This window comes from Pogoniulus pusillus, chromosome 36 (genome assembly GCF_015220805.1).
Source record: "Pogoniulus pusillus isolate bPogPus1 chromosome 36, bPogPus1.pri, whole genome shotgun sequence".
NCBI lineage: Eukaryota > Metazoa > Chordata > Aves > Piciformes > Lybiidae > Pogoniulus > Pogoniulus pusillus.
Window position 1 is genome coordinate 4,665,109 of NC_087299.1, and position 8,518 is coordinate 4,673,626.

Genomic DNA, 8,518 nt, shown 5'->3' on the forward strand with positions numbered 1-8,518 from the left:
GCAAATGTGCAGATGTGAGAGGATCTGCCTGGGGCAAAAAGGGCTTTGTGCCCTTGGCAGTGCCTCGAACCCTGCAGAGCAGCCTTGCCCAGAGGAGGGCTTTGAGCAGTCAGCTCCTTGCGGGGCTGCAGCTTCTTCGTGGCAAGGTAGCTGCAGCAAAGAGCCAAAATGGGCTTGGAAGTATCCCCGGGGGTGGCCAGACCCCACACATGGGCACTGCCTGGGAAGGTGCTGCTGACACCTGGAGATGCTGCTGCTGGCACTGCTGCTTCACCTGCGACAGCAGCTGGCAGCTGTTAAGCAGCTTAGCAGCCCATGGTGCCCTCTGATGGAAAAGGCAGATTTATGCTGGTGACAAAGGCTTTGTTTGTGACCAGCACTGACCTGCTTTCCCACGGTTGGCAGTGCCACTGTGCCAGTGTGCCCGTGTGAGACCTGCAGCCCAGTCAGCTGCCACTGACAGCTGCCTCACCCTGCCCTGACCCCACATTCAGCACTGCCATCTGTCTTCTAAGGGGGAAGGCACTCACATGTGGCTTCTGCTCCTCTGCCAGGGAGACTTCATTTCTTTAGGCCCTTTGGAAAGGACCATCAGGGTGGGCAGCTCCTTGGTGCCAGCCATGCCATGAGATGGCAAACCTTGGCGTGAAAGCAAAGCCAACTCTGGCTCTGCCTGCAGCAACTGTGACCTCCAGCCTCACAGCACAGTGACGTGCCTGGAGACATGGGAGAGAAGGAATGTGGGAAAGGAACGTTAAGTGGAGACCTATCCCTAGGGACAGGCCCTGCCTGCTGGGTCTCCCTCTGCTCCAGCTGCTGGCTGCTGTCCCAACGTGCCAGGAAACATCCCCAGGCAGCACAGCCAGGATAAATCCACAGCCTCATAACGGTCTCTGCAACATTAAAACTATTTTCCAGGTAGCTGAGATTTGAGAGGCTGCCATAAAAGGGTCAAAAACTTTTCAGATTCATTAGGGCTGCTGCTGGGAATCTCTGCTTGGTTAAGCGCCGGAGATGGCCGAGAGCGGGAGGCGAAGCAGAGCCCTGGAGATTGGATGTGCTCTCGGTGCTGATGAATGGCTTCTCTGTGGCAATTCCAGAGCTGGCAGGGGGAAAAACAGCATCCCACAGCTGAGCAACCTGGAGTGCAGTGCAAGAACTCTGAGGAGCAGCCTCGGCCAGAAGGAAGCATTGCTGCAGGCAGCAAAGTGATCTTTGGAGAGGGGCTGCGGGTGAGCATGCCACCGGCGTGGAGGGAGCTGCTGGGCACACAAAGCTCTGTGTCCTTCCTTGGTGCAGCCACTGACCCCAGTGCCTGGGGGTCCCTAGTCTGCTGGGCACACAAAGCTCTGTGTCCTTCCTTGGTGCAGCCGCTGACCCCAGCATCTGGGAGTCCCTAGTCTGCTGGGCACACAAAGCTCTGTGTCCTTCCTTGGTGCAGCCACTGACCCTAGCGCCTGGGGGTCCCTAGTACCTTAGAGGTTCCCAGATCTCTAGGGGTACCCACTGCCTGGAGGTCCCCGGTGTCCAATGGTTCCCACTGCCCAGTGGGTGCCATTGCCAGTGAGTTCCCAGCACCCCATGCTCCCTGCACTCCCATTCCTCATCTTTCAGCTGCCACAGCCCCGCACAAGGCTGAGGAGCAGCCTCTCTGCCCACAGCCACGCACAAGGCTGAGGAGCAGCCTCTCTGCCCACAGCCCCACACAAGGCTGAGGAGCAGCCTCTCTGCCCACAGCCCCGCACAAGGCTGAGGAGCAGCCTCTCTGCCCACAGCCCCGCACAAGGCTGAGGAGCAGCCTCTCTGCCCACAGCCCCGCACAAGGCTGAGGAGCAGCCTCTCTGCCCACAGCCCCGCACAAGGCTGAGGAGCAGCCTCTCTGCCCACAGCCACGCACAAGGCTGAGGAGCAGCCTCTCTGCCCACAGCCCCGCACAAGGCTGAGGAGCAGCCTCTCTGCCCACAGCCCCGCACAAGGCTGAGGAGCAGCCTCTCTGCCCACAGCCCCGCACAAGGCTGAGGAGCAGCCTCTCTGCCCACAGCCACGCACGAGGCTGAGGAGCAGCCTCTACCCACAGCCACGCACAAGGCTGAGGAGCAGCCTCTCTGCCCACAGCCACGCACAAGGCTGAGGAGCAGCCTCTCTGCCCACAGTCCCACACAACACTGAGGAGCAGCCTCTCTGCCCACAGCCACGCACGAGGCTGAGGAGCAGCCTCTACCCACAGCCACGATGGGACCAGCTCCCTCTTTCCTGGGGTGCCACCAGAACCACATCCCATCCTGCTGCCTCCCGCTGGGATGGCAGTGACTTCGGTACGGGAATAAGTGCTGCAAGAGGTCCACATTGCTCATCCTCCTTCCTTCCCTCCCTTGCATTTAAACAACCCAACGCATTCCACCTGACCTCTTCCACAGGCAGAGAGGAGTCACGGCCTCAGCTTCTGCATCCCCAAGGAGTTCCCAGGGAGTTCATCCCGGTCGGCTCTGACTGCAGCTCCGGGGATGCGCAGTGCGCCACGGCCCCGACCCGCCGGCCCCTTCCTGATGGATCCGCGGGGGGATGAAGCCAGAGGATTTTCTCTGGCCAGGGTAATAGAGTCAGCAATTCCACTTGGCTAAGCACATGGCTTTTACGCCGTCCCCGCGCAGTGCGGAGCGGCAGCTGCCGGTGGCAGGAGATGGATAAGGCTATCTGCAGAGCAGTCTATTTCCTAAATGGAAGCTTGTTATTTAAAAAGAAAGCACTTTAACACTTTGGAAAATAGGAAGGTCCCCAAAGCTGAATTTTTGAGTGCTCATTCTGCAGCCTCCCGGCAGCTGGGTTCATTACCCGGCAGCAGCGGGTGGCACGGGGCCAGGCAGCACTTAGTGTGTGCAGAACCTTGAGCAGAGCCACGGCCCCAGCGCAGTCGGAGGCAGCACTCACAGCCTCCAAGCTCAGCGTCTGCTCAGCTGAGGGTTTCACACTAAACATCTTGGGTTTGCTTTTGACACCAAGATTGCTGCTGGATTTGTCCCTGGACTCACCTTGAGTCTGCAAGGCAGCTGTACTCAGGGGCCTCTCTGTCTCTGGAGGTCTTCTTGTCCCCAGGCATCCTGCACTCCCTGGGGGCCTCAGTGTCCCTAGGGATTCTACTATCCTTATTGTCCTGGGGTCTCTTCCTTGGAGTCACAGCCCTGCCATCAGTGTTCTCCATGCTGTCCCCATTCCACCACACCAAGATGCTTTCTGAGGAGATGAGGCTGAGCTGGAAGCTCCTCAGCTCAAGCACATCCTTCATGAGATGCTCCTCTCGTTGCTCCCAGGCAGCCTTTGGGCACAGCCCAAGCAGTGCTTTGGCAGAGCATTTGCTCTTCTTGAAGAGGTTAGGGGCAAAGATGATGTCCTGGAAGGGTGCACATGGGAGAGCCTGACAGGAGAGGGCTCCACAGACGCTGGTGGGAGCTATCAACTTTCCCCCCAGGAGCTCAGCACCCATGGGTGCAGGAGTCTGAGCAGCCTGGCAGCAGGAGGGCAGGAGAGCAGGGTGCAATGGGCAGGGGTGCACAGACATCCAAGGGGACTTCTTGCAACACACATTGACCCTGGTCCTGTGACAGGCTGGCGCAGGGCACCTGTCAGCATCAGCTTTCCAGCCACTCAGCTGCAAGGCTTTTCAACCTGGTTCCACTTGTTCCCCCCCACCAATACTGTTTGCAGCTGTCCCCCTGAGCTCAGACACCTCTCCCTGGCACCCTTCCCCGCAGTGCCACACGACCTCCTGCAGCTCTGCTGTCCTTGTCAGGCAGGAGAATGTTCAGAACCTTCATCTCCTCTTCTCGCCCTTGCTGCTGCTGCAATCCAGGGCGAAGCAGCTCACCCAGGCTCTGCAGAGCTGCCAGCTCAGCCACCTCCTCCCTTGTCCCTCCAGCACTCCCAGGCAGCACCAGGCAGAGGTCTGATCCAAATCCACACTGGTTTGGGAGCCAACGATCTCCATGGCATCCATGAATCCAGGCTGGGCTTCACCAAATCTATTTGCTTGATCAGATTTATGTAGCAATTCCAGGACGAGGTGAATAATGAAAATGAGTCATGAATATTTCATGTTGATAAATCACATAATTCAGATCTATTCACAAATATTTGCTTTGCCTTATAAACCTGATGAATAATTTACAGAAATATGCAGCAAATATTTTAAAGAAAAGATGAAATTCACTGACTACATCAATCAACAAATAATATTCAACTGATATTGGTTCAGCTGCCTGACAGGGAAACTCTCTGCTGGGGAGAGGAGCTGGAGACATTCCCTGTGCTAAGACACCAGGAGCTGAAGCTTTTCCTTCTCATGCCCCAGCAGCAGAAAGGACAAAAGTGGTATTTCTCCAGCTCCCCTCTTGCATTGCTCTTTTCTGTAGCCAGTGCTGCACAGCACTGCTGTCCCCAGGTCACTCCTGGCACTGCCATCCCCAGGTACCTGCAGTGTCCAGGGCCCTGCCACCCATCGCCTGGTATTGCAATCCCCAGGTCCCTGCCATCCTCTGGTCCCTGCTGTCTTCTTGGTTCCTACCATCCCCAGGTCCCTGCACAGTCCCAGCCATTGCCCTGGCCCCTGCTATCCTCAGGTCTCTGGTGTTCCCTGTCCCTTCTGTCCCCAGGTTTCTGCCTTCCCCCTGGTCTCTGTGATCCCCATGGTCCTTGCAGTCCCCTTGGTCCCCATCATCCCCTTGGCCCCTCTCATCACCTGGCCTCTGCCAGCCCGAGGTCCCTGCTGTCACCCTGAGCCAGGGCAGTCATTCATGTACACCCAGCATCTGAATGTGAGCAGCAAATAAGTTGTTAAGTTTCTGATCTTACAGCAATTCCCTTAATTATTTAGCTTTTGCTAAAGCCCAGCTGCTTACCCAGAGCATTAAGCAGGCACAGGAATCCACCTGGATCGGGATGATAGAGTCTAATCCCAGCTATTAATGCTGCCATGGCTTGGTGAGGAGTGTCCCAAGGGAGCTGGGGGCTTCACTGAGTGGTGTCCTGCAGAGGGCTCAGTCTCCTGCACTGGAACCAGGAATGCACAGGGACAGTGTCCATCCCCTCCTGGGAAGATCACTCCTGATCCATTCATCCACCAGCTCCACGGTGGGGCTCAGGTGCTTCTCTTCCTCGCTCCTGTGGGTTTAGAAGCAGCAGAGGATAAGGGAGGGGAGGAGCTGACATTTCCCCTGGTTCTAAACCATTCAGTAGTGGCCTCAGCCCCAAATGCCCAGGTGGGAGCAAACATTTCGCCCTTCTCCTCAGGGTTTTGTTCCCTGGAAGGTCTCCTGAGGATGGAGAGGGACAGGGACACCTCACATCAACACCTCACATCCATGCTGATGACGCTGCTCAGAGACAGCCCCTGCCAGGCACAGCACTGGGGTGACAGAGACACTGTCAGCTCACACTGCTGCAACCCAAATACCAAAGCGTGGAGGCAGTGCCAGCAAACCTGCAGGTGAAGCTGTGGAGAAGCCCAGCTGATGGAGCTGAGGCACTGGGTGACCACGGGAAAGCCAGGATCTGGTGTATTTCCACAAGGGAAACTGGGATTAGTGGAGCAGGACCTGGGTCTGCCACCCTGTGATGCAGGCAGCAAGGAACAGAGCAGCTCCTTGATGCCCAGACTTAACACCCAATTGTTTCGAGACCTTCCCAGCTCCATCAGCTAAAACAGGCACAAGTAGAAGGGTCTGGAGGGGTCCCCAAGGAGTGGGGTGAGGCTGGCACAGACCTGTATGAAGCCAGCAGAACCCAGCCTCCCTTGTTAGCATTCCTGCCCTTCACGGTGTCTCCAAAGCCGCTCGCCTGGAACGACCGTGGGCCCGCTAAGAGGGAAGCACAATTTCATAGTCACAGGTAGGGGATTAGGCAGATCAATTCCTGCCTGGAAATGGGCTGGGAGATAAAAATCCATCTCCAAATGGAGCTGTGGAAAGGGTTTGTTTTCTCGGTTTATTGAGCTGTAGGGGTCTTGCATTCAGTGTTCTCATTAAGGGAACAACAAGCTTGTGGGTTGAGAGGTTCAGTGGGGCAGCTGAGGGAGCCAGTTTGGGGTATCTCCTAGGGGCAGAGAGTCAGTGACCCTCTGTGGCAGCCAGTGGTGCCCCAAGACAGATGGCTGCAGGGTGACTTTATCCCTAACCCCTTCCCATCTCTCAGGTTCAAGCCAGAAGTGCTCCCTCCCAGGAAGGTCATGGCTGCCTGGCACAGCCTGTGCTGGCATAGAGCACTTTCATGCCAGCCTGCCGTGCCAGAGGCTGTCAGGGTACAAGCTGACACGCTGGGCTAGGCTGCAAGGAGAGGCTGTCAAAATACTTAGCAGCAGAATTAAACTGAAACCAGCACATCTGAGACAGGGAATCCTGCATCACAGCTGGACCCCACTCAATCACTTGTGAAAGCTATGGGCACGGCTGGGCAGAGATGCTCCTCTGTGTGCCAGCCCAGCCCTGACCCGTGGCTGGCAGGAGATGGCACTGCTCCTGCGATGCTTGGTCCAGATGCAGGCACAAAGCCACTTCTTGGGGGTCAGGCTGATGTCAGAGCAGCTGATGAGCAAACCTGGATGGAAGATGGGGGGTGAAGGGTTGGGGGAGAAGGGGGAATCCTGCAGCTTCTCCTGGCAGTGTCAGCAAAGGGCATCACCACTAACCATCATGACATCCAAATGATGTGGGGGGTGAAGGGGAGAAGCTGGAGCCTGTCTAATGAGGATGGGATGACAGCAGGGACATCACTGAGGGGCTGCTGGGACAGCAAGAGGACACCAACCAGTCCCCTGTGCCAGCTTCAGGAGGGGCCAGGACCAAGCTGCCCCATGGTGCCCATGTGCTCCTCAAGCCTGCACACAGCAGCTCTGGTGGAGAAGCCTGCATTATTTATGGGCTGCTATCATCCCCCAGGTATTATTTGTGTAACCATTAGTTCCTGTAAAGTGTATGAAAGAAGCTGTAAAATATCAAGCATCTCCTCACTTCAGCTCCGAGCTGATTATTTTCCTGCCTGATTTACCAGGCTCCGTCTCAGCAACTTAACCCTTTGTAACCATCCCAGTGGTGGAGACCTGTGGGGACCCAGGTGTGCTGCCAGCCCCCAGGAGAAGCTTCCTTACCTCATCCCCATGGGAAAGGCAGCATGAGATCCAAACTCCAGCTGAGGCTATGACAAGAGAGGAGGCAGCTGGACTGTGTGCTCCCACGCTGGAAGCTTTTGTCCTCACAGAGGTGCTCCAGGCTGGGAAGCAGTGACTCTTCCCTGGGTAAATACATTTGGGAAGAAATGCTTTAGTCAAGGGCATAATGAATTTGGAGCCTTTTAAATGTGACAGTGGCTAAAGCACAAACAGCCTTCTGCAGCCTTAAATGTCAGCTATAAAGATCAGGCTTTCTCCTCCCTCCCCCGCGCTCCTGGGCCACCCAGTAATTTACAGCTGGACTTTAGAGAGGCTTGAGGCAGCAGCTGCAGCTGTGTCCCTGCATCCCTGTGTCCCCAACATCCCTGTGCCCCTGCATTGCTGCATCCCCAGGCCCCCACATCCCAGGGCACTGCCCATACCCCACAAAGAGGAAGAGAAATCAGGGGAAAGAGCTTGGGGTGAGGGAAGCAGGGGAATAGTGAAGAGGTGATGGGGTACAACCAGCATGGCTTCACTGAGGGCAAATCCTGCCTGACAAACCTGGTGGCCTTCTGTGAACAGGTCACAACATGAATAGATGAGAGGTGAGCAACTGATGGCATTGACCTGGCAGGAGCAGCACAAACACAGGGATGGGGACAGGGAGCAGAGCGTGGCAGGAGCAGCACAAACACAGGGATGGGGACAGGGAGCAGAGCGTGGCAGGAGCAGCACAAACACAGGGATGGGGACAGGGAGCAGAGCACGGCAGGAGCAGCACAAACACAGGGATGGGGACAGGGAGCAGAGCACGGCAGGAGCAGCACAAACACAGGGATGGGGACAGGGAGCAGAGCATGGCAGGAGCAGCACAAACACAGGGATGGGGACAGGGAGCAGAGCGTGGCAGGAGCAGCACAAACACAGGGATGGGGACAGGGAGCAGAGCACGGCAGGAGCAGCACAAACACAGGGATGGGGACAGGGAGCAGAGCACGGCAGGAGCAGCACAAACACGGGGATGGGGACAGGGAGCAGAGCATGGCAGGAGCAGCACAAACACAGGGATGGGGACAGGGAGCAGAGCATGGCAGGAGCAGCACAAACACAGGGATGGGGACAGGGAGCAGAGCATGGCAGGAGCAGCACAAACACAGGGATGGGGACAGGGAGCAGAGCACGGCAGGAGCAGCACAAACACAGGGATGGGGACAGGGAGCAGAGTGTGGAAGGAGCAGCACAAACACAGGGATGGGGACAGGGAGCAGAGCATGGCAGGAGCAGCACAAACACAGGGATGGGGACAGGGAGCAGAGCGTGGCAAGAGCAGCACAAACACAGGGATGGGGACAGGGAGCAGAGCATGGCAGGAGTAACAGA

At 56.9% G+C, this 8,518-nt stretch overlaps 1 long non-coding RNA gene across 1 annotated transcript; it reads right to left on the reverse strand.

Annotated features, from left to right (window-relative positions):
• Positions 1–4,672: 4,672 nt before the first annotated feature.
• On the reverse strand, positions 4,673–7,724 carry LOC135190454 (uncharacterized). Its single transcript, XR_010308524.1, has 3 exons — positions 7,700–7,724; positions 7,136–7,278; positions 4,673–5,154 (listed from the first exon to the last, which is right to left on the reverse strand). It is a non-coding gene; the product is annotated as an uncharacterized LOC135190454 (long non-coding RNA).
• Between the last annotated feature and the right edge of the window lie 794 nt (positions 7,725–8,518).